Source organism: Zeugodacus cucurbitae, chromosome 3 (assembly GCF_028554725.1).
Source record: "Zeugodacus cucurbitae isolate PBARC_wt_2022May chromosome 3, idZeuCucr1.2, whole genome shotgun sequence".
NCBI classification, from domain to species: Eukaryota; Metazoa; Arthropoda; class Insecta; order Diptera; family Tephritidae; genus Zeugodacus; species Zeugodacus cucurbitae.
In genome coordinates, this window is record NC_071668.1 from 19,577,617 (window position 1) to 19,602,809 (window position 25,193).

The following is a 25,193-nucleotide window of genomic DNA, read 5'->3' on the forward strand; positions in this document are numbered from 1 at the left end:
ACGACACTGCAAAAGAAGTAAAGTTTAAGTCAAGTCAACTTTTGTGCTCGCTGCCTTATCAGATTGACGAGGGGAAAGTGTCAGTTATTTATGACAGCTGTAAAGTTTAAGTACCGTCAATGCTGGCACATAACTAACCAGCTGTTACCCAAGGAAGCTCATGCGCGACTTTGCTTTGCTTTGCTTGCCATCAAAATGTTTACTAAACACACTAATACAATGTCAATTGTTGACTTACAACAACAATAAGAACAACAGATATCACTAAATACACATAACTTCTAGAATATATGTTGACATTAGGGTGTGTGGGTGATATTTCCGGTTAAGCTTCAAAGAACCATAAACAGTGGATCTCCTTATAATATAAAATATAGTTAGAGCTCTCCGCCAATACCAGCTCTGACATAAAGATTGAAGCTCTATGAATCTGACCCTTGACATTTAAGCACCACCCTAATATTAACGACCACCGCTATCATACCTAATACATACACTATCGCGACATTTTATATGACTGTTTGAGGACTAAGCTGAAAATCCCGCATTAAGCACTTGCCACTCAGCTGACTTTTCTCATTTGATGTGCTCATGAGATATGTATTTTCACGACACTTTACAGCTATGCGGTGTGATTTGAAGAAGAAGAAACTATGTAACGTTGACAGCGTGATTTGCCGAAGCGGAGTCTTTATGGAGCACACACAATGTTTGTCAAACTGTTGTTTACTTTGTGTAGAATGACAGAGCTGGTTAGGAATTCATGAGCGTGTGAGAGTATTAAAATAGTGTTCTTTTTTTGTTTTTGGTGAATATGCATATCAAGATGAGTAGAACTAATTACATGGCATAATTCACAAGCACCAGTGTTTTATCAAACCGCTATGTTGGTGTTGTTTTAAGTTCGTTTAAAGAGTGAAATGTTTTGAATGAGAGAAGAAAGTTTTACTAGTTATTTTGTTAAGCTGAATCTCCGAAAGAATCTATTAATAGCTTAAATACTCTTTCTCTATTTCTATAAAGATTTATGTCTCCCTAGAACCTTATCTTTTTGTTCGAGAAATTTTTCGACCCCGCAGATTCAACAAGGTCTTGTATAGGATAACTTTAAACTTTTACCTATGCAACATTCAATTTCACGATCATTGAAGAGTACCATAAATTGGCTCCTGACTCCATCGGATTTCCGACTTACGACTCTATGAGTTATATATAGGTGCTTCCCTCTAAATCGATCTCGTAGTTTAAAGAAAACGAAATATCTTTTGATGTGATGTGTATTCCACTTCCATATGGTTTCAACTCCGTCGTTCATATATATAAAGCTCTCTTTCTGAGTAGATCTCTGGAACAATCCTTATCTGACTCAGAAGTCCCTGACTAAAAATTATAATACTTTAAATAAATTCAGTAGAACTAAAATCTAAAATTTTTCAACAAATAATTTATCCTATTTGAATGAGGCTACTAGCATCATACTCTGTAAGCTTCAAAAGCGGAAACAAAGTTTCTTTTAGATTTTAATACCTACAACTCAATGTTGAATAAACCCGTTAATCCGATTACAGCCGAATCGATATTAGCGCGTCATTCTACTCTTTCCCTTGGAGGTCGGCGCCAGTTGGAAATCCCAAGTTTAACGAGGTCACTCTCAACCTGGTCTTTCCTCTTCCTATGTTTCCACGGGTACTGCATCGAACACTCTCAAAGCTGGAATGTTTTCGTCCATGTGGAAAACATGACCCTGAACTATGCCAATGTCTTCGTATAACTCGTTCAGCTCATTGTTCCATCGTCTGCGGTATTCGCCGTTGCCAATGTTCTGAGGTCCATAAATTTTGCGCAAAACTTTTCGCTCGAACACTCCTAGTGTCTTCTCATCGGATGGTGACATCGTCCACGGGAATGATAAGCGACTTATTAAGCTTGACTTTGGTTCCTCGACTTTTTTACTTTTCAATTGCCTACTCAGTCCAAAGTAGCACCTTTGGCAAGAGTGATTCTGCGCTTTCGAGGCTGACATTGTTGGTGTTGTTGAAACGAAATTATCTACGACTTCGAAGTTATGATTATCAACAGTGACGTGGGAGTCAAGACGCGAATGCGCTTGCATATTTCGTCTTGTCCTCGTTCACCTTCAGACCCAATCGGTTCGCTTCCTTATTTAGTCTGAAAAAAAGTAGAACTAACGGCGCGGTTGTTGCCTCCGCGGTTAGGTTAGATCAGCCTTATCCAACGGCTTGGGATCACCACAAGGTCTTTCCACTTTGATACCAGGATGTACACTTGGATGTTTAGAGAAGTAAATTTTGAAGCTTTCGAAGATTAATCTCAGGTACAGATAAAATAAAAGTTGTAGCTTTACCACATGGTTACCAATCAGTAATTGATTAATCAAATATCGAATAAATTAGAGTTTATAGGGGTTCAGATCACTTATAGTGATAGGAGGAACTTGCGGTAGAACTAGTTCTGAGAATTTAATGGAAAATAATAAGGGAATATCCACTTGCTTCCTGTACGGTAATACAGAAAGGGGGATTACTATCTTACATTCTCATCCGGATTACAATTTCAGCGATACCTCGAATTGTTAAGCTAAAGGAATCACATAAAAGAAATTGGTTCTGATTGAAATTTAAATTGGTATCATAGGCCTTGAAGAGAACTTTTTAAGAGAGCTCTTATTTCAGTTTTCTGACTATTCTTAATGAATTCTAATAGTACTTTGAAACTGGCTTTAAAGTTGGTATAGTCAACATATTAATTCGGAAAAACTAACAATCTTTGCCAATGTCAAAGCTATTCGCTTTCAGCATCATGATCCAAATATGCCTCTCTTATTAAAAATAAAAAGATCCAGGACATGAGCTCCTAACAAAATGTTCTGAAAAGCATTAAATTCATTCTTAAGAACAAATTTATAATATATAGAATGAGTTATGAGTGCTTCAACTAATATAACTGCATTCAAATTTTATTATTTAAAATTCTTTAAAAGTCCCACCATCCTTTAGAGTATTAAAGTTTCTACTCCACAAATGAATTGCACAACTCTTCTTCCACCGTTTTTTCGCCCACACCCAACTCGTACCCAACCTGTCAAATAAATCCCTTCAGTCATTGTGGTCACCAATATCTAATGATTCTGAAGATATACGCCAACTGCCACCAACACGACAGCAACCGAACGCTTAGGTGAAAGCACAAAAAGGATTGTTTGGCAGCAAAACGAAAACAAAAAAGTCTGCGTTAGAAAAACTTAAAAAAAAAAGACTGCCGTGAAAGATAAATGACCAGCGCGTCAGGAATAACGAAGCTAAGAGCTTGCTGGTTAAACGAATTCATAGTTTCACGAGCAAACACACACACACTCACACATATACCGACAAATGCAGTACGGTTATATAAGACTCGGAAAGATATCAGCGCGCACTTCCCAAAAACTTTCGAAAGTGAAATATTGAATGTGGTGAAGTGAAATGCAGAAGCTCACAAAAGCAGTCAGCCAGCAATAGTTTACCTGCGCAGCGAAACTGGGAAAGCAGTGAGTGAGAGCAGGCAGTGAGCTGATAAGTATACCATGAAATATAGACAATAATTTCGTTTGGAAGCTGCATGGCTCTATTTGAGTGCGTTGCATTTTCGGGTTTTCAGCTCGAATCTTGCATTACACATATATATACAGGCATGAAGAGAATGACGCATATTTATAGATTTTGTGCGCAACATGAATTGCCATAATAGCGGTGTCCGTCTGTATATAGTCTCCGCTTCTATTCAACTGCCTTTTAAGGTTCAAAATTGCCTTCTTTTGTCTGTATTCACCGCGTGCGGTCAGTCGAAAGTTTTTCATTTAATTTAATTTTCTGTTAAGTTTTACTTGATTTTATTTCCAAAAAACCCAAAAATTGTGTGTGACTCCATCTGCCATTTGCCTTTTTTCTTACGGCTTGCTGCCGTGCTCGTTTATCTTGTTAGTCGTTCGTACACCTTGCCTTTTTAGCATGTCATTGCATATTGTAAGGCGTCAATGCCCTCACCACTAATGCCACATCAATAACTTGTTTGTCTGGGTAATTTATTGTATATAATTCATTTATATACATGTATAAATACCATTTAACACGTTGACTGCCAAGGCCATTTTCTGATAACTGTCCAAAAATGACATTTCGATTTTTTCACATTATATTACTAAATACTCTATTTCTAGATCATTGGTATCATCAAAAATGATGTTTTTTTAAGGAGAAAAAGGACCTACGAGTTATCTCGTAGTTGGCGTCTGGGAAAGAACGCTACGAATTATCTGGTAGTAGTAGGCATTTCTGTCCAGCCTGTCCAGAGAAGCCAGCCCTTCGTGTGAAAAATTGTTTTAAAAACTACCACAAACAATAATATATTGCTTTATTTATTGTATTTGAGTTAATTTTTCCATTATATTGAATGAATTTTTCCATAATTTTTTTTTTTTTTTTTTAAAAAAAGCTCACGGAAGCCAAACTCAAAATTTTTTTATTTTCCCAGAAGCCATTTATAGAACACTATTATAATACGGTTTCACTCGTAGCTACACAAAAAGTGGTAATTTTAGAAACGCTTAGAAACTACCAAAAATCTGTAGAGGCTTTTTACTTCTATATTCGCTAATGCACGGGGTGCCCAAAAAAGTGAGATCCAAGCAACTTTTGCCTAGACCTCGCAAAACAGGGGCATTCCAAAAGGAAATGTTGGAAAGCAGCTAGCATCGGGTAAAATTTTTTGTTTGACTGCGAGCATACCGATGGGACAATGATCAGTTATAACTCCTATGACTTGAGAAAGATTGATCTTGCTTAGGGCGAAGAGTTCCCTTGACCTCTTGCGATTTACTTTCAGGTTATAAAGGATAATTTATAATTTTTAGATCTATTTAAGGCATATTTGTGCCAAAACTAAGTATAGAAGACAATTCATAGTCTATATGTGGCTTTCTCTAATGTTCGTTTATTTTTCCTTCTACGTAAAATAAATCTGATTGGACAATAGTATGTTTTAGAGAGCAAAGAATCACTGTCCCAACGTTTAACAATATTTTGCGCAATATTCTCTCTCTCTTCAATTTTACTACCAGACTTTAGTATAATCTTCGACCACGCTTGAAAAGTTCCAATACCTCGAGAATGTTTTTTTTTCAGCCTGAAAAGATAATCTTTACCGAAGACCTCCCCTTATCAAAACAAATAATTTGGTCAAAATTCACTTATAACAAGATCGTTGTGGTTCAGTGTATTCATAACCGGACTGTCGGAAATTATAAACAGATACAGGGAGTTATATATAGATAGAGAGAGAGAGACATATATGTAGAGACGTAGAGATCTAAACAAAGAGATAGATATATAAAAAGAGAGATATTAGATAAAGATATACAGAAGGATATAGAATGAGTTATGTAGGGAGAAGAGGTACAGTAGATTACGATTTTGTGTAATACGAATACATAATTTCGTAGTATTAAGGAACATACAGAGCCTTTTCTCTTACGTAAAACGTTGCACATTAGAACTCGTTGGAGAGTGGTAAGAGAAACTATAAATCTAAACGTTGAGTACCGAGGTCTTTATGGCTCGCCATGGATTGAATTCGGTACTTCCAGCTGCTGTCATTTAGAATGGCTCATCTCATCGCAATCATTGGTTTGCTTACTGGTCACCGCCCAGTAGACATGCGGTGAGATTAGGGATCAAGCCAAACGCTAGTTGCCAAAGCTGCTTGGAGGAAGGCGAAGAGGAGTAAGCATTTCCTCCTTCAATGTCCAGCATTCGCCTGACTAAGATTAAAACTCCTCGGTAGGCACATCTTCGGCGAACCCAACGAAATGACTGGAATCGACATTGGCCGACTGAATAACTTTGTAATAGAGATCACTTTGTCCAACCATATGGGTTTTGGCGATCCATCAGGAGTATTTGTGTGTCACAACGGACAGTCGAAGCTCTCTAAGAGCCTACGAGAGTCTCACTCTACAGTTGCGGAGGTGTACCCCTTGACCTAACCTAACCTAACCACTAATCTAAATTATTGAGAAGAAAAGCATATGAAACGAAATTTTAGATTGTTGTGCTTGGTGTCAGCAATCAGATCAAGAAGTAATTTCGCGGTCTTTGGAAATTTATACCAAATTTCTATAATAATTGTAAAAATTGTAGACGGACCTTCAATTGGTGGTATGAACCAATATGCTATAGTAGGACCTATTGACTGAAGTAGTACAAATCATTTGTTTCTGGTAACCTACCCAAAGGAAACTCAAAAGTGCTTTGAGGAGTTATTCAGAGAGTTCCATCCTTCCCTTAGAATTTCCTCTGGTTACTTTTAAAATATTTGTTGGATTGGATATGGAAAACTGTAGAGCATAAGCTTAACGAAAGAAATGAAAAGATTAGTGTAAACAGATGACGTATCCATTCTTCAATCTATCCTTTTATAAATTAAAGAACCACCCTAATAAGCCATAAATATTCAAAACTAAGTGCAGTAAATCCTTAGCACATAACTAAAGTATTGTGAGTTCAAAGTCTATGCTATAAATGGCTTCTCCAAAATACATGTACATATATATATATTTATATGTGTTTATAAATGTGTGTATGAGTGTGAGTGCTTTCTTCAACCGAGTTCACTTACTTAGTTAGCGCTGTGCTAACTTGAGTTTGAGTCTTACATACTTCCTGCTTGCTTTAAATTTTGTGGCTCACCAACGCGCCAAGTAATTTAGGCTCAAGGCCACAAAAGTTGGCCAATTAATGGCATCATAAAGTTTTGTTTGTTTTTTTTATACGGATGCTTTTGTAGCCAGCGACTACTTTTGTTGCTGTGTGGCAGCACTGCGCGCTGAATAGGTGTGGTTATATGTGTCTACCTCGATGTGTGTGTGTGTGTGAAATGCTTAAATTACAGGCACGAAGGAATAAGTGCAAAAACGCCATTTGAAGTGCATGGATATGGCTATGAATATTCATTGTTGTTGTTTGTATGAAATTTAAGTTTTAATGGCATTCGAAAGGCAAAAGTTTTTAGCAAGTAATGATGTGGACTCGCCAACCATCAGCCAGCACGGAGCAGCGAGCAGCAAGTCCAGCTGCAACACCAGCTGCTTGCGCAGAGTTTCTTCCGGTCTTTCATGCTTCTCTTTTTAACTTTCTTCTGACTCTTTTCATAAGCATTCTTCCTGTGCTGTGTGCAGCTGTGGCGCCGTTTGTTGCTGCGCGCATCGATGCTGTGGTGATTAATGATTCGCTTTTGTAGCAATTATGAAGCAGAAAACTAAAATACCTGCTATATGTATATAAAATATATATACCATATACATATAACTATGTATACTTAGTGAAAAATCATTAAATAGCATTAAGCAGAGTTGAGTTCAGGTGTTGCTGGTAGATTAATTTTAATCACATCAAAGAATGACTTTCTTAAATTGTGAATGAGCAAACCCGCTAACACAATCTTTTATAAGATCAAGGAATATGAACCCCTTTATATTGCGAACAAGTGCCAAAAGAAACACGCTAAAATAGAGAAAGGTTTGCCAAAATCTGCTACCCAATCGAGTTATTAGTTAGAGAGACTGAGAAAAATAGACAGAGATAAGAATATAAAAGCGGGAGATGGAGAAAAAAGAGAGAGAGCAAGAAAGACAAATATAGAGAGAAAAGGTGTGGAGAGAAATACACAGATAGCGAAACAAGTAAATTGAAAAGAAATTAGAGTAAAATAGAAAGAATGATGGAGGGATTGAGAGAATAAAAGGGAGGGAAAATAAGGGGGAGAGAAAGTTGCAAGTTTACTTCCATTCCAGGCTCCTGAAACAATACTATAAAATTGCACTGGAACATGAAAAAATGTCATCCCGAAATTTTGTCTCCACTTCTTTGTCAGAAGTTGCTTTAACCATCACTACCTTTAATTAGAATCTATAATAAGTCTAATTAAAGGTCATCATTGATAATTTTGGAATATTGTTTCACCAGAAATATCACGGCATTTTCTGAGCTCCTCATATTTTTAACCGAGACTTCGGGTGTCAAACAATGTATTTTAGCCCCAAAGCGCATAATGAAAACAGATAATATGAATTATTTGATAATTCTGAATGGATCTAGAATGATTATGTAACCCATTTCTCTCTCCCGTTCCTAATGAAGACCCCGATTTTCATCAAACGATGCTATTGTTTTCTAAAGCTATATTAAATTATTTAAGTGAGCTAAGAGCCTCTACAGATAAATGAGAAATTATGTCATTGACATTAAATTAAATCATTGACATTGTCAATTCCGATCATTTTATCCTGTTCTTAAGATCAGTTCATAGCTTAAAATTAGGATTGCGTATATAAGAAATAGTGTTCAGGACCAATCAGTATTGATATCACACGATCTTGATGGCCAGTCGACCGGCCCAAAACGTGAAATCAACTGCTCACCGAGGTGTTCTCTCTATAAATCCATTGATTGATGCGATGTGTGGAAAGTGGCGACGTCTTGTTGAAACCAAATGTCTACGAGATCATGAACTTCAATTTCAGTCATCAATAATAGTCGGTTATCATGGCGCTATAACAGTTCGAGTTGCTGCGAACGGCACCGAATCGACTCGCCCCGGTCTTCGTATACACTCTCAGCTACGGCTGCTCTATTTTCTTCAGTGCGTGCTGGACGTGTTCTGTCCGATCGAATTATATAATCATGAATGCTGGGTCTCAAGATGGGCGAATAGTACGCTCCGTACGCCGATTGTGTTGATCATAAGTTGAGCGAAGCGCTTTTGACAGAACGTGAATTTTCGTAATAAAGTTAGCAATTTGTAAAAGTAAAATAATGCTGATCAAAGATAATATGACAGTCTACCCAGCGCCTGATTCATACAATAGCAAAATGAGAGTATCAGTCTCAAATATTTTATATCCTTAATTTGAAACTAACCAATCAAGTTTATCAAGTCTTTCGAAATCTGTAAAAGCAGGTGCTATCTGTTTCTATTTTATGAAGAGGTCATTAATGAAGCGACTTTCTTTTCAACAGTTTCGACCGCATAGAAGTACAAAATCTGCTCAACTTCAAATTGAATGCATTACGAACCCATACCAGCATCATAAAGACCGCGATAAAGTCAGTAAATCGGCGAAAATTTTATTTCAACCATTTTGCCCCCGTTAAAGCAAATAAGCAAAGTAGTAAAGCACCATAAAAGCACTACGCGTTCAACTTCATTGTGGATGCATTAAAAATTGAGTAGCGTCCGTTTGGAAATCGGGCAAACCATAAAACTTCAATTTAAACGCCATAAAATGGCAAAAGAACCCACAACACATATATCAGCGCCAAAATACCAACAATGGAGAGAGAATAAAACCAACAAAGCAACAGTAATAAAACAACAAACAATAATAAAACAACAACAACAACAAATGGAAGTGCTTACTGTGTGTGTAAGTAAACGTTGAGCGCGCAAACAGTGCATAAAGGATAATAAAAGGCAAAGAGAGTGCTACGCAGCGTCGCATTTCAAGCGAAACGCAGATTTTTTCGTTTGTTTGCCGCGCAGCGCCAAATACACCATTATGAAATAAAGTACAGATCGCAGGGCTATCTATCAACGCAGTCAGAAGCATGTAAGCGACCGTGCGAAGGTCATGCGGTGTTGGTTGGCGTGGACTTAGCAGCGTTGGTTTGGCCAGCGGATCATGCACTTGCCTCAGTGATTCGCCACCTCTTGTTGCTTGCTGCTGCTATGCAACTGTTGCTGCCTCGTAACGCGCTGCGCTTCGGCAAATTCAGCTGTTTGTTTATTTCGTCGGTATTTGTGATTAATGGATTTTTTTATGTTTATCTATAAATTGGATATTTTTCACTGTCTTTCCGCGCAAAAGTCCTCCAATCCATTTATTTCGTGGGTTTATATGTTTCTCTTGTTATTATTGTTGTTGTTCGTGCTTTCACCATTTCATTTCTGCTTCTTTCATTTCGGTTATTATCGTACAAATATTATCCTGCTGCATTTACAGCTTATAAGCTCAGCTCAGCAGCAAACTTCCGGAAGCGGAAATGTATTTTGCCGTTTATCATCGATTGTCAGTCGTTTTCCCATGTTGTTGTTGTTTTTGTTTTTATTGTTATGTTGTCCGTTACATGTAAAACTGCTGTCGGCTGCCTCAAAGTATTGGCGTTGCAACTGTAAATTTTATTTTCATTCAGTTACTTCTACACTCATTTGTTATGCACGTATTTGCTTTAAGTATTCTTTCACTTCCATTTTCTCCGATAAAATTTGATTGATTCGAATTTAATAACAATTTTTTAAATATTTTAAAATTAAATGTATGCTGTATCTCAGAGGCGACTTAATACAAATATCTTTCTTAATAGCTGGATAATATTTGGTATACTTCCTTGATTCACCTCTAGAATAAATGTGAGTTATTTAGAAGGTTCCACAAGATATTAGTTCAGAAAATCCTTTTAAAACTACATATATTCCAATATTTGCCGGATAACACAGAAACTTGTCTCCAGGTAAATCATTTTAGAGTACACGAACTCTAGAACTTTAGAAGGCTATATAGCATATTTTAGCTATGGGAAAGATTCTTGAATGGAAACCCGAGTACTTTCAAATTGTCTCTAAAATTAACTTTTGAGGATGTTTGCTCGAATATTGTTGAAAAGACATCCTAGAAAACAACAATGTCTTTCAAAGCTCCTTTATATTGGAACCTGCTTTTACGAAACTAGGAGACTTCAACTAAAAATTCAGTTAGGAGAGGGTCGTTCCATTTGTCATAAAAAAATAGTATATAAACCGTATAAACCCGAAAGAAAATGGTTCGACTTTCTCCTTGAGAGAAAAAACTTGAATTTGTAATAGTTGTTTTCAGCGCCTTAACATTTATAGGCTGCTCTATACTATATATGATATAGTAGCAGCGACTAATAGTATCGTTCTGAAAATAATCCGTTCTAAATGGAAATATTTGTCGACCAACATCTCATAAACCAAAACATATTTTAATTATAAGAGTTCCGATGGGTTCTACTTCAATATCCATGGAGATTAGAATGAGCTTTCTAAGACATATTTGTATTAAATGGGTATACCGAGATTAATATTGCTAGTAGATCGGAGTATCAATCTCTAGATTATCTGGGATATTTTGATTTTTGTCTCTATCTACTATAATACCGAACATTAAAGCAGAAATCTCAATCCATTAATGATATATCCGCAATATAATTGAGTGCCGTGTCAATTCAGAGCACCAAGAGTTAGGGCGACATCTATTATTTGTTGATGAATTGTATCATTTATAGAATTATTTCCCATTTTCAGTGTAGCCGAGCGTGCCGACTTTTTCTTTAGTATGACTCAGAATCTTAATTAATCGGTACTAAGTAGCATGACTCAAAATCCTAATTAATCGGTATTAAGTAGCACTAAGCACATTAATCGTCGCTGGCTTGTTGGCTTAGACCATAGATTTGAAGTAGCCTCACAGGAAATAGTCTAACGGCGTCAAATCGCACGACCGAGGCGGCCAATTGAATGGGCCATTTCGTGAGATAACACGTTCTCCAAACTTGTCTTTCAATAAACCGAATGTGACATTTACTGTGTGGCTTGTGGCGCCGTCCTCTTGGAACCAAAAATATTATGTTATCATTGAGCGGTAACGATTCCCATTCGCAGTAACGAGCCGGTCTTGATCATCACGAAATAAGTACGGCCCAATGAGCCGCCGGCCCATAAACCCCACCAAACGGTAATTTTTTCAGGACGCAATGGTGACTCATGGAGTACGTATGGAATACTGCTTGACCAATAAATCATATTTTGCTTGTTGACGAAACCATTCAGCCAGAAAGAGTCTCATTGAGGAGGATGTTTTCATTCAGCCCAAATCACGAACATACGACGATTCTGGAGGCCAAGCCGCTTCAGTTCTTGCGTCAATTTGATCTTGTAAGCTAAGAAGTTTTTGCGAAATTCACCACAACGACGTCACAGAGATCCCAACGCTTGAGAACGACGTGAGAGTGATTGATTTGACTCTTCCTCAATTGATGCGCTAGCGGTAGCAATATTCTCAACATTGCGGACACTTCTTTGTCTCCCTGGCACGAGAACATTTTGTATTGTGCCTATGGAATCAAATTTTCCCACTAGACGCACAATTGTTGATCTGACAGGACGAATATGACGACTATAAATTGGACGTAGCGGTCTTAAAGTTGCAGCCACTGACTCAGAATTTCGCTAGTCAATTTTAATAATTTTGACTCGTTGTAGGATCGTATATCTTTCATTGATGAAATGGCAAAGCTTACTGAAGAGAAATGTCAAAAGAGCTGTCCTTATCGGTCTACTTTTGTAGAGTCCTATTGAAAAACTCTTTAGCCTACTCTTTAACCTACACAAATTCAGATTTTCTTATGTTTTAAATGAGCTGTCGGAAAAATAGAAGGTGTCGACAATAAAAAGAGTATTGCTCAGAGTTGAGCTCTTTGAAAAGTTCGATTTCCATCGAGTTTGCTTGAGACCATATCGAGAAGAAGGAAAGTATACAGAAATGTTCCAACTCTAGACAGAGAAGAGTGGGTGAGTTACGATACTCTAATTAGGGAGGAACAACTTCAGCATCTACTTAAAACGTATATAGAACACAATGCGGGAAGTCTACATATCTGGTAAAACAAAAAGACTCTTTTTACTTCTATTCCATGGAAAATGAGGACGTTTTTTCATCTGCTGGATTATTTATAACATCACAGGCTGGTTCCCCGTTTTAATCTTAGGCGCCTGGCTTTTCCTGGAATATTTGCAATTTCGCCCGAAACACCACGCTCCAACTCTCCAACAAGTTCGACTTTGTCGCCTAATGAATAATTTTTGTCTTCGCCTCCGCTCTCTCTCTCTCTCTCTCTGCGCTTTGCTGCTGTTGAAGAAAAGTTCCGTGCAGTTTTTAAGCTCGCTTTGCTTTGCATGCCACAATTAAGAGTTTTACGTAGGAGAAGCTACAGCGCAGCACAGACACGATGGCAAAAAGGTAAAATGCTTTATGAAGCGTATAATTACGCAAATTAGCGTAAATGAGTGAGAATTTCTCGCAACGAGGAAATGCCACCATGGACGGACAGAATGGGGAACCACATTAAAATAATGAAAACAGAAAAGAAATGAAAAATGTGGAGAACAAATAAGAAAACACACACACACACAATAACTTTTGCTAAAACAATGGCGCAAGGTAATATAAGACACAAAACAACAGTAACAATAACAACAATAAAAAGAGACACGAGTTGTAGTAAAAAGTTTATCCTTTCGGTGGTTTTATTTTGATCAAAGCACATTCCATTGCTTTACGGTATTTGATAAAAATTTCATTTGGTGTAAACAAGTGGTGTGTGCGCAAACAAAAGCAACAAAAAAACGAAGAAGGGAAAAATAAATAAAAGCCAAAAGAGAAAAGAAAGCAATCGAAAAAGAAGTAAACGAACAATTTGTGTACCAAAAGAAGAAGAAGAGAGAGAGAGAGGAAGCGCTGAAAAAATTGCTATGAATTATTGCTGTGGAAACGGGTTTCTGCGACGAGAATTTAAGGCAAAACGACCAAAATTTTTAAAAGTTAATGAAGTATAAGGAATTAAATTGAAGTAAGGGCGTTGCGCTGCGCAGCGTGTTGCCAACCAAAAAGAAAGAACGAAAAAAAAATGATTCACTAAGCAACTTTATGGCATGCGCTCGAACTTTGGCCGCAATTCTTTTACCCATAATCAGCATAAAACAAAACGGTGTAGAAAAATGCATACCGTTGAAGAAAAATTGTATTAGTCGCATTGGGCGATTAGAATTTGGCAAGATTTGCAGAATCCGGCAAAGTAAAAAAGGGATACTCAAGCGCAACAGTGACAAAACTTTATAATTTGGGATATTTTTTGGTTAATCGCAAGGAAGGACAGAGAGGGAGAGAGCGCCATTACTATTTTCTGTTATATGGGGTATTCTTTTGGAGGTAAGGAATTACCTTGTGGTATAGTAAACACACATCAGCTATCAGCTATCAGCCTAAAGTAAACACATGTTTTTGATATTTATGTTCGGCAAACTAACATACGAAGACTTAGGTCTGAAGAACAAAAAACAAAATTTAGAAAATTTATTTTCGAAAACTCCCGTTAGGTGAGTTAAACTTATCTTTACATTTTTACTGTCAAAGTTGAGTCATATTCCTGAGCTAATAGATACATAAATTATAATTTTTTAAGAACTTGAAGAGTGAACTATCTTGGAGAGACTTTTCAGTTTTACTTGTGTTGAGAAAAAGTTACTATCCGGTATAATTCACTTGCCGAAGACATCACTGGTCTACATAATTGTATTTTAAGTTGAAGTTGGAACAAGATCTGGCGCTTCTCAAGTCAGAAACATTCGACAAAATGCTAAATGATTCCAGCAGGACTATCACAGAAGACAAAAAGCTGAGGAACTCTTGGTAACCGTTCATAATAAGAAGTTGGTCGGTCAATTAACCTAGTGGATCCCATGATTTCACTCTCTTGGACAATTTTGTCTGAAGCTACTGCAAGTGAATGGTATATCCTGATAGGATTGACCACTTAAACACCATCTTGTCGTATTTATTGGCCACTAAGACCTTTAAGACAACTATTTCATTAAGTTGGACAGTTGAAGAACCGAAGGGTTGGTCTTTATTAGGGACAATCGCAATCGGTCGTTTTCTGAAATCGAAAATCTAAAACTATTTTAAAAGTTCACTTCACCAAATGAAGACGCTTCTTTATGATTCTTCTTTTCCTCCGCTCGAGTATATATGTATTTGTAAATGTAATATTGAATCACTAAGCCTAAAGGAACATAGTCTAAAGAGTCAGTCTTTGTAGGCTTTCGGAGATATTTGCCTGGTTGTAGATTCCATTATTTTTCAAGCCCGTCGGATGGCAGGAACAGATAGGAAAGTTTCCTCGAAGAAATGCAGCTTTAAAAACAATTAGAGTTCTATTGATGAGCGAATTCTTCTCGAAAAGAAATAGACTTGGTTTATTTTTCAACCAACTTCGGAGTCTTATCTAATTAGTACATTTCATCCTTGTTGGAGATCCATCGAGATGAAATGAAAATCTGAGCTATTGAAAGTCGCATAAATAGATTTATTTCAAATAAGAATTCTACACCTCAAAAAACACCCTTTATCTATAGATTTGCATACATATACTTAGATATTAGAAGGGTTCTCAAATTGTATGGAATGTCCGCCTCGGTCCACTTCAAAGGACACTTACTTGCCATACGCAAATGACATAAATTGAAAGCGAGATGAAGTGGAAAATTAAATGTTGCAGCGGGCACTGGGCGAATGCTGATGGTTCTACATACATACATACATACATATAAACAATCAAACCCAAAACGCAAATCAAGCGTTGAAATACGCACAAGCAATTCAATTGTGTTGTTGTACCTACTATGTGTAACAGTATTACATACATATATACACTCATATTTACATAGATTGCAACATGCGAAGCTACAAAGCCCTCACCACTTAGGCAATGTGGGCTTAACTGCTTGACAAGCCTAAGGCTTCGCGAACGGTTTGCGGTCTAACGGGTCGTTTGTTAATGGCATTGAGTGGTTCATTTGTTATGTTGAGTTGCTGTTAGTTAAACATTTGGGGTCAAATTACATATGTACTATATAGATAGATTGAGATACAAGCGTTTTTATTACAAATGTAACATGTTTAATTAGAGTCTTAAAGTCAGCTCACGCTTTGGTCGGGAAAAGTGTTCGAAGAAGAAGAAGAAAACAAGAAGACGAAACAGCTCAAATGACACCTGGGGAATGCTTTTGCCGTAATTTCTTGAGCCTATGAGAAAAGGACTTCGACATTGAGGTTGAGGTCATCTCCATTTGTGACGACGGTTACTGTCTTATTATAGCAGAATATGAGTCTGCTGGATAGAATATATAACACTGGCCCAAACCTGGTCATTTGGGATACCATACCACCTAGGTAGCCTAGGCATTTGTTTTAAGGCTCAAAACGATTTTGAAGACTCCACTCAAACGATTGCTTACATGAAAAGACTAACGGACATGCGCTCAGAGAGATGTCGCAGAGTCCCTAGTTCGTAATTCTGCATGAATAGACCTCATATATGTTCATCCGCCAGTTTATGAGTTTTGTCTGTCCAAATATCTTTCGGTTCCATCTGTCCGACCGTCCTTCCAACCAAAGCTTTTTTTTCGCTAATTCGTCATCAATCCTACCACCATCTCTTTGTCAATCTATCACCCATACTTTATATTTGACCGGACTGTCTGTCCATCCATAAGGTCCCGCAATCCATCCATTCAGGTCGTTTTGTTCGTCCGTCCAATCGTCCAAAACTCTCTTTCTTCGCTTTATTAAAGTTGGATTCGTTAGTTTGTCGATTTAACCATAGGAACCAATCAAGAATCAACTTCTGTTAGCTAGGGATACTTTGAGGGGTATCGACTCATGTTCCACGATAGTCCTTTGGTGACATCAAAGTACTCTTCGGATAGCGATTCTTACTTATAAGATTGAGAAATGCCATTGTGTATCGAAAAACACGATGGATGGGACTCAAAACAAAAACGAGATCTTACATTGATATAGGTATAGTTGATATAGGGTTATATGATGAAGAAGGGAAGTGAAGTCAGAATAAAGTGGCTGGCAAAAATAAATAATATTAAGCTCACAAGAGCCGACCAACTTTCTGATAACACTAAATTTAGCTTTAATTCAATATAACAAGAAGTTATAACTAAGTTTTCCCCTTTGGAGAATACCACAAACCAATTTGCAAGAGCTCTCCACCACAAAAGAAGAACCGGCGATTCGGCAGAATCACAGCGACCACAATTACGGTTGGATAAACTGTCAAATAACAAGCTAATTATCGCCATATAAGCATGTTGACATAAGGAAATATGCATGTCTACAAGTCGGCGACGAGACTGGGCATAAGTAAATATGTATACTTATATACTAAGATATTTATGTATTTATATACAAAAGTACATACCTTTACATGGCACACGCAATTATTTAGTAGACGCCACACAGCGCTTAATCACAACTAATAATTCAATTTGTGACATTTAGTGGTGCATTGCTGTCGCAATTAATTTGACACATCCGTGTGTCAGGTTAACAGGCCAGACAGCTGCTTACAGGCACTGAAACTGCAAATAAATAGAAAGAAATTGATTTATTTGTGTGTTTGTTTGGAGGTAGGAAGTTTAATATGAGGGAGTAGGTAGGGTTAGCTTTAATATAAAGGAATTGTATTGCAACCATATCCACTTCAGATAGCGAAAAAGAACTGGCTCATCTTAAAAGTAAGGTAATATGGAGACATAAGTGGGTATATATCACAGTGCTACTCAAAAAAACCCAAGATATCGTTCGTTTAAGGTAGTGAGAACATAAAAATAATAATAAGGAATACCGACCTAAGTCCAGTTCACATAGATCCTATGAAAATTGCTAAACTCCTCTGTAGTAGAGAAACAGAAATTATTGTCTGAACCCTAGTAAGGTGATGGAGGAAATTTCATATATAATTTAAAGAGGAAGCTACCAATAAAGGTTTCTTAACCAGGGTTGAGATGACAGAATAAATATCACTTGAAAAGTGAGGAAAGCTAGAGGAGCGACAAGAAGAAAATTTAAAGATACTTTATTCTTCACGAAATGAAATTCATCAACTGAAGGTACTTCTTTCTGATTCTTCTTCTCCTCCCCTCATACATATATATATATTATACATATGTATATGTATTGTTGAATCACTAACTCAAATGGAGCACAGTCTCAAGAGTCGGTCTTCGTAGGTTTTCGGAGATATTTGCCAGTCTGTAGATTCCATTATTTTTCAAGACCATCGGATGGCGGAAATATATATGAACGGGTGGAACTTAAAGTTCTATCGAAGACATGTAGCTTTCAACACATTTAGGGTTCTATTTAGTAGAGAATTTTTCTCGAAGAGAGACGAATTTGTTTAGTTTTTCAACGAACTTTGGATTTTCAACTAGATAGTACTCTTTATGTCTGTTGAGACCCAATAAAACCATGACTAGTGACCAAACTGAACTCAGAGGACAACAACTAAACTCTTCCAACTCTTCAACAGTAAATTTGACAGTTAGAACTGCCAGTGGCACTGCATAAATTCAACTAAACAAGCGGTAGTTAGTGCACAGCTTCACTGTGGCAAGTGGCATGTGGTGCGTCGCATGTGTTGAAGCTTGCGGCAATTGTGTGTGAGAGAGTGACAACATTTATTTTTATTAATATTTCAATTCCACGATTGATGACACACACACACTCATACACACATATGGATTTATTTATTTGCATTATTGTTTTATTGGTTTATTTAGTTCATCTTTTTCCTGTTGTCCACACGACACACAGTGAGTTACTATATATTAATACATATGTAGGTATATACAAGTTCACAAAAATATAACTGTATTTAGCAAATATTTTCCTACACCAAAGACAATAAAAGTGTGTTGACACATTATAAATCATGCATTATTTATGTACAAATGACAATTTGTTTATGCAACAACCACGGCGCTTAAACAACAGTTGGCGTGTAGTTGTGTTGTTGTTGTTGTGTGTGGCGTTAACCACTCAGAACAGCTGCTACTTGCCCCAAAGTGCTAAAATGATTTCGTAAATTTTCCGCTTTCTCTTTATTTCGCACTGCCCTTGACACTGTAGGTTGGGGGGAGCAACAGAAATAACTGTTTGTTGCTTGTGGCGCTTCTACCAATTCGTATGCGGCCGCTAACGGTATTTAGTAATGGTAACAACGCCTCTTGCATCAAACTTTCTCGATTAAGTTGGGAGGAAAACTTGTACGATTTATAGCTTACTGTTAAACTGAAGTGTGAGAATGACGCCTTGAAACTGCTCAATTTGGTGTCAATATGGAACTGGTTACAAAGTGGTTAGAAAAACATAAGTTACATTATTAGCAAATATTGGAGAGCTTAACGAATAACAAAATATAATATGTTATTTGTGATTTTAAGCTTTGGTTGAAATTTTGAGCTAAGCGTGAACTAGTCTCAAACTGGTTACTAAAGGACCAGTTAGTTTTTTTGTGATTTTTCTGAAGTGATCACACGGTTTATATTGAATTTATCACGACTAATGGCGAATAGAAAAGGTTTGACTACCTATGGCCTAAACTCGAACTGATTCCTATAGGATTGGATTGAAGGGATCAGACTGCTTCTATTGAATTTTTCGACTCTAGCAATATATAGAAATAAACTAAGGAAGTTTCATCAAATGTCGGAGTCAAAAGTCCTTATATTAAGGATGCCTGACTGTGTCTACAGCAGTTCAGATTTTCGTAGTAATCATGTGATAGAAGCCATCTGGCAATAGTTATCTGACAGCATCTATGTGACAGCAACCGTTCGACAGCTATCTATCAGCAATCTGATAGCCATCTCAAAACAGTATCTAACGGTCATCGGTCAGTAATTTGAGAGGCATCTGAGAAGAGTTATTTGATGGCAGCATTCTAGCGATAGTCATCTGACAGTAGACAACTGACAGTAGACAACTGATAGTAGACAACTGACAGCAGACAACTGACAGTAGCCAACTGACCAGGACACGAGAATCCGTGGATGTTTTCTAATTTGATTTGCCTTGAACTGACAGGAAACTATCGCTTATTAAGAAAAATTGGGCAATCCAAAGTGCTATAAGAGACCCCTACTCTCAGTACATTCAATATTAATAGACATTAATGTAAAAAGTACGAAATCTCCTAGCCACGACTAACCCACAATATTTACCACTGGGTTCCTTCGCCCAATCTAAATAAATAAATGAAATAATATATGCCAGCGAAATCCTTTACATGTTTATATGCCCTTTCATATCCTTAAGCATTTCGCCTGTCATACCGCTTTTATCTCCTGTCCTGTCTCATGCCTGTCGTTTCGTTGCCACGCTAATCCTTCGAACAATAGCCAGTGTCGAAAATTGTTTCACTTAAGTTACTTTATTTCCTTACCTGTTAACACATTTGGCCCAAACTTTTCACACAAATAACTGCAAGACAAATGTCTATTATGGCATATGTGCCAACAACCCAAATATTTACACCTACACCTATGCCGTCGCATATGCTCGCACAGTATTTGTTAGTGTAGTATTGAGGTTGAAATGAGTTTGTGAAATTGTTTTCGTTTGCTATTTTTGTACAAAAACAATTTCGCATAGCTTTCGCTTTGACAGTGAAAAGGAAATCATGATTTATGCAACACCTAGACAGCTGACAGTGTTGTCCAGCAGCAGTAGTGTGGCAGCACTATTCCTATGTCAATTACATTGGACTGTGAATGTTTTTAATAGCATACCTTTAGGAGCGGAGTGGTATTTTTTCGGATTTTATGTTGTAAGGAGGTTGGTGATGATTTCACAGGTTTTATGGATTTTTTTTTTTTTATTAATTATTGCCGTTAATTGAAATCGTAACTAATTTTTTGCACTTCTCTTCTTGCTCTCTCTCTCAATATCCATGTCGACACTGAATTCTTAAATTTATTATTCTCAATTTTAATAATAAAATTCAACATTGTTTTGTTTGCATTAAGTCGGGGTTTGTTTTGTTCAGCTGTCTTTGGAAATCTGTGGATTCTTTAAACTTCGAGGTTCACTGTTATTTTGGTAACTTCTAATTAAATCGTAAGTTACTTAGGTGCTTCACTTAAAAATTGAAGAGAGCCCTCTCATTCCTGAAACTTGGAAACCATTGATGGCAATTTTTTCATAGCCGAGAAGAACCTTTGAAACATGGACAGAACCATATCCCATGGCTTTAACTCGAAATGCTGAGTAGAAGAGTTCTTAACACATAACAATCTATGAATATGGAAGAATCGTGAAATCGAAAACCAAAAATTCTTAAAAAAATAATAATCTATGGAAATGGAAGAAGCTTAAAGAAGGCGAAATAATTCTTACAAAAAAAAATTATAATTATCTATGGAAATGGAAGAATCTTGAAGTAAGAAACATTAAGATGGCGAAATAATTCTTAAAAAAATTATCTATGGAATTGGAAGAATCTTGAAGCAAGAAGCTTAAAGAAAAAGAAATAATTCTTGCAAAAAAATAATTATCTATGGAAATGGAAGAATCTTGAAGTAGGAAGCTTTAAGAAAACGAAATAATTCTGAAAAAAAAATGGAAGAATCTTGAAGCCAGAATCCTTAAACAAACGAAATAATTCTAAAAAATAATTATCTATGAAGATGGAAAAATCTTCAAGTAAGAAGCTTAAAGAAGACGAAATAATTCTTACATAGAAATTAATTATAAAAGTAATGTCAACAAAATTGGAAGCTGATCATTGGGGAAAAGGAGAAGTTTAAATCTCGTTCTCTCATTCTCATTCCGACATCTTCTATCACCTGTTCTGTACCCCTATATTTAATAAGAGCTTAAAATCTCCTATTCAATTGTTGGGGAGCTCTCTGTTAGATTATCTAAGCCGTATATACAGTCTGTAAGAGACTTCGGCATTTTCTTAAGTGAGACTAGCGATTTGTAGAGGTAGATAAGACTCTTAAAACCGTGTATTAATAGTAAACACTTGCCATCTTCGATAAGAAGATTGACAACATCAAAGCCATACAGCTCAATTTATACAAGAGATTGTATTGGTGTTCAGATTTCTGAACAGTTCTTAACGGCTACAGTTGTAGATAAGATATTTTTGTAAATTATACGCATAAAAATATCATATTACGAATATTTATGTACATTATCGCTTAACATAGAAATGTATTTACCAATTGCCTATTTCTATCAACACTAGAAATACATGTTCGGGTATATTGAATAGAGATTGTAGTACAATACAAATACTGTAATACAAACATCACACTGCTTATTGTAAAGGATCACAAATGATCCTAAACTAACGAACAGATAAGAGATTTGTTATGTTATGCTGTCGCCGCTGAGAACACTTAAGATTGAGTTATATGTACATAATGCAGTTATGTACAGTAGATTAGGATTAAGATATATACATGTATAACACAATTATGTGTGTGTGTTAAATACATGAATTAGGCTTAGAATATTCTATAAATAAAGGAGCTCTGGGCAACCAGAGCTCGAGTACTATTTTGAAAACGAAACCGAACGCGTCTCATTAAACAATTGGTGTCTGCTACCCTTTAATTTTTTCCATACATATATTTGATTATACGAGTTTTTCTGAATTATACCAGTTGCTTGTTCGATTCGCCATTATACCGATTTCGGGTAATCAAAGGCAGATACTACGAATTCCCACTGGAGAAAACAACAACAAGGCCATCCGGTTAAATCTAAACAAGGGATATGTATATGGGTATCCTCTTAAAGTGGTATAACCACACACTTTTACCCTTATATTTGATTATACAAGTTTACGAGACTTATACCAGTTATTTATTCGATTCGTAACCCTATTAGCTTTCGACAATCAAACGCCAACTGCAACGTATTTCCACCGGAAAGTTGTAAACGAAATAAGATTCTTACTTACAATCAGCTCGTAAACTTCCGCCGCGCAGACAGTTTCGGCCAATCTTTTTATTAACATTGTTGAGCAGCAATAAAACGAAATATTTGCGCACCTGTCGACATTGCAATTGATACTCGTTTAAGGACGACAGCGTCCTCTTTTACAACCGAACCAAAAGTAAATTGTCGAAACAAAAAAAGAATTCTCGCAAGCGAAAAGCGCGAAAACAGCAAAAGCTACGCGAAACAGACAAACAAAACAATTGAACGGATGAAACTTTTGAACGCATACCGACGACGCGGACTTTGTTGGTGTTACTTTTGTTGTTGTTTCGGCTGCATGAAGACCCCCTCTGGCAGCGCGCAATAAATTCATATATGTATGTATTATGCGATTGTTTGTCTGTTTGTTTGGCTGCAGCTGCTGATTGCCAAAAGCGAACTCTCATGAAACGAAATGAAATCAAATGAACGTTTGGCAACTCGTTACGCGCATTCCTGTGCAACTGCAGCTCCATTGTGAGCTCGCGTAACGGCAGCGCCAACGCCAAAGCGCAAGTGAAATGAGGAGGAAAAAGAGCGTTGCAAAGCGAAAAAGCGCGGGTAACTAACTAACAGTGTCTGCGTCTGCTGTAAGCCTCGCCGCGCGCTTGCAATCAGCCAGCAAACTTACTCGTTAAATACGCGCGTCGCTGCTGCTGCTGGTGTGGCAGGTGTCTTTGAGTTTGGCGTGCGCCGCGAGCGGATGTGCGCGGAGTGGCGCGAGGGAGCGTAACTTTTTGGCAAACGGATACACCAATTTAGACACTTCTCAAACAATTTGTCGAGGGATGGCAACTTTTACTAGCTGTTGCACGGTGTCTTCTAGCGTTAAGTAAATACGCGTGGAGTTGAAAAAATTCGTTAACTCATTTAATTTAGTCAAGAAATTGGTTGAGAGGGGGTGCTTTCATTGGGGGCGATGAGCTTTCAAATAATTATATATGATTTGGCTTAACCCAGTTTAAGCGGCGCGTGGAAAAGTTTTTAATTTGAGTTACGGATCAAAAGATCGTGAAGGACTTCCATCAATTTAAAATGTACAGCTATGACGTTAGATCTCACATTTTTTAGATGATTTTCGGAGGCTCACAAGTAAAAATATTTCTTGGCATTTGATACACTCAATATAGTAGAGTTCCAGATCTAGCCTCTCGCATTCCATTCCTCTATCACTTTGTACAACATAGACGAGTTTCAGGGTTTCATCACTTGTTGTCAATTATTGAGATGGTTTCACGAAGCTCGCATCATAGCACTATTTATGGAGTTTACCAAGGCTAATGTGTAAGAATTTTTTTCTCAAGACCCCTCTCACATACCCGGCTTGTGTATGAGCTATATTAAGATAGTCGTTATGGGGTTCCTTTTTGATTTTGTTGAGAGCGGACTTTAACCTGGAACAGCTTTCCCAGTCCGGTGCATATCTTATTGGATTATTGGGAAGTTCGAGGGATGAGCTGGAGAGTTATATTTAAGTACTATAAGACTCCAAAGAGTTGGAGTAAATATTGTCTGGAAAGTGAAATAAATGAAATAATATCGAGAAAAAGCCCTTAGGTTTGATCTAATAGGGGTTTTTGGTGAACTGATAAGCCTTAGGCGCAATAATACTTAGATCCATTTATTTATAGACCGATCAGTTAGTTGGTATTGTCATTGTTATAAGGAATTTATGAGGACTCTTTAAAAAAAATTGGAAGTTTCTTCGTAACAGTGTCTTCAGCAACGACAAAGGGAAGGTATATACAGAACTAAAGTGAGATAGTTCCGCTTTCGAGAATCCCTCAAGTAAATATGGGATGGTAAAAGACTAAGCCTTCACTGGATGGCTAGATAATGATATTTGAAGTATTTTCTTATCAGAAATATACTTTGATTATTGTATCGTACCAATATACTGTCTTTTGAATTCGCGGCTATGTATAAAGCGCTACAGAGCTCGTATCTGGCAATACGAACTGGACCCATTTTTGAAGTGAATGGTGAAAGGCGACGAAAAATGGATCATGGGGATCACTATGAGCTGCTCCCATATGGTCAGACGCTTAATTCTACCATCTACTACGAACAACTGGACCCCTTGAAGCTGGCGATCGACCAGAAGTGTTCAGAATTGGCCAACAGGAAGGGTGCGGTGTTCCACTAAGACAACGCCAGACCACACACTTCGTTGATGATTCGTCAGAAGCTATGGGAGCTCGGATGGGAGGTTTTATCGCAATCGCCATATAACCCGGACATAGCGCCATGTGATTACCACCTGTTCCTGTCCATGGCTAACGCCCTTGGTGGTGTAATGTTGAACTCAAAAGAGGCTTGTGAAAAGTGGCGGTCTGAGTTCTTCGCAAATAACGAGGGGGCTTCTACGAGGGTGTATTATAAAATTGCCGTCTAGATGGAAATAGATTATCGAACGAAACGGCGCATATTTGAACTAAATCCGTTCTCTGTTACACTTTTTATAAAGCATTGACTAAAGGAAAAAGACGGCAGG

General features: G+C 37.2%; 1 protein-coding gene and 1 long non-coding RNA gene across 2 annotated transcripts in view; one reads left to right on the top strand and one right to left on the bottom strand.

Moving 5' to 3' along the window:
• Nucleotides 1-25,193, top strand: part of LOC105216405 (neural cell adhesion molecule 1-B) — a 292,270-nt gene that overhangs the window by 83,939 nt on the left and 183,138 nt on the right. The gene's annotated exons all lie outside the window — the stretch shown is intronic.
• Nucleotides 1-25,193, bottom strand: part of LOC128920261 (uncharacterized) — a 78,252-nt gene that overhangs the window by 18,711 nt on the left and 34,348 nt on the right. The window contains exon 2 of the long non-coding RNA XR_008470366.1: nt 17,124-17,283. This is a non-coding gene — a long non-coding RNA (uncharacterized LOC128920261). The remainder of the gene's footprint in view (nt 1-17,123; nt 17,284-25,193) is intronic.